We start from the raw sequence: 1,902 nt of genomic DNA, 5'->3' as shown, positions 1-1,902 counted from the left end.
TTGTACATCATTGTTAACTGTATGAAAGCATGCTTATTGTAGAGGCATTTATTAAAATATTAAAATTTAATTTTTTTTGTAATAGGATCTATCATTTCATCCAACTAGAAGAGTTTCTCCAATTCTATGCATTTTTCTAGAATACACAGACAATTCTGACCTTTCAAGCCATTAAATTGAAATCTGGCTTACTGATGCAAAAGAATTACTAATTTAATCAAAGTAGTTTTTTTATCACTTGCATTATTTTTTCTTTTCTAGATCTTATCAGCTCAGTTTTTGTGCTGACATATAGACTGGTTCATAAATTCATGTTTCCCTAGAAGATTGAATTCAGAAGTCTCAATTTCTTGAGATGTGAAAGCATGCCAGATAAATGGTGTCCCTTGTTAGGCAATGTTAGTGGAAACTTTATCATTTCATTCAAGAGAACTTTATATTTGTTTTGACTTCCCATGTTGGTTGAATGCATTCCCTGGACTTGGTTAGTTTATTTTCTGTTCTACTTCAATCCATACCAAAACCAAACAATAGAAACAAGGTGAAAATGACAGGACAGTTAGATGTTACAGGACAACAATGAACCCTTCATGCAATTCTGGAATTGTTAATAAAATTTTCTATCCGACTAAATTCTTGTAATCAGAAATATTAAGCTAATATTGGTTTTTGCATGATCCTGATTCCTTTATGGAATTTTATGTCAGTAGTTTTAATTCTTTGGTGTCACCACATTTTTAAGATATCTCAATTTACAGGGCTATACTCCAATCTTCTGTGTTGGTGTTTTGGATTCTCTGGCAGTGGAATTGAAGGCGACAAAGGATTTCTCCAAGTTATATGCTGGCATTTGCAATACTTGGGTATATTGCTTTCGTTCCAGAATCCGTCAACACCCGAGCCTTTTCTCATCTTCTCACTTTTCTGGGCCATAGATATCCCAAGGTATGTGGTGCACACAAAATATTATCACTTTTACTGAATTTTAAACCCTCAAAATTTTGCCTCTCAATTATATAATAAACTGTCCCTTACTGATGGATTGGTTTTTTGCTATCTCCCTTAGATCCGGAAGGCTTCTGCTGAACAAGTTTACTTTGTCCTCCTACAAAATGGAGAGCTTGTGATAGAGGATAAGATGGAGAAAGCGCTTGAATTATTTCCAAAACTTGCTGGGAAGGTGATATAGAAGAAGCAAAACAGCGACGATTAGAGTTGCATGATATGGCTGGTCTAGAAACAGGGCTACTTCCCAAAATTGGGAATGGAGCATCAAACAGGGATGGTGAGAAGAGGCCAACAGCCAGTGATGAGAATGCATCATACTCTTCCTTAGTTGGGTCAACTTGGTTCTGATTGACTTGAATTAAACCATCCTTCATGTTTGTTGTACATTTTCATCACTTCTCTTCACCTTAGACATCTACCTCTCTAGCTTTTCCTGCATGTCGCACAATTTGCGTGACATAAGTCTTGTTTGGATAGACTTATTGGAAGCGCAAGGCATTTTTTTTTTTGTTATACACAATATTTTTATGTGTCATTTTAGCTTCTGCTGTTCAATAGAAGTCGGTGAACGTTTCGAAGGGAAAGTCATATCACTTGAAAAATTCGTCTAAAGCCTCTAGCGACTTAGGGAAAGTTTCAGAGTGTCGGAGCCCGTAACTTAATTGAAGCACATGAGCATGCCATCACATGTTGCCAGTGTCACACGACGTGCCCACAAGTCATGCAGTGCCTGTTGGCAGTGTCGTGCCCACCCGATTTGCCATTGAATATCTGATCACTTGTTGTTGGTTGTTCCAATGGTGAAGATGGAAACCTTGGCTTCATCAGGGGCTCATCATCAATCCTGGCAACCTTGGGTGTACACAGCCTTAATGCAGGCTTAGGCAATCTGGG

General features: G+C 37.6%; 1 long non-coding RNA gene across 1 annotated transcript; it reads left to right on the top strand.

The window, feature by feature from the left end:
- Positions 1–764: 764 nt before the first annotated feature.
- On the top strand, positions 765–1,514 carry LOC104880963 (uncharacterized). The gene is made up of 2 exons (XR_787039.3): positions 765–945; positions 1,067–1,514. It is a non-coding gene; the product is annotated as an uncharacterized LOC104880963 (long non-coding RNA).
- The last annotated feature ends 388 nt before the right edge of the window (positions 1,515–1,902 follow it).

This window comes from Vitis vinifera, chromosome 12 (assembly GCF_030704535.1).
Source record: "Vitis vinifera cultivar Pinot Noir 40024 chromosome 12, ASM3070453v1".
NCBI lineage: Eukaryota > Viridiplantae > Streptophyta > Magnoliopsida > Vitales > Vitaceae > Vitis > Vitis vinifera.
The sequence above is the reverse complement of the archived record's forward strand: the minus strand, read 5'-3'. Positions and strand labels throughout refer to the sequence as shown.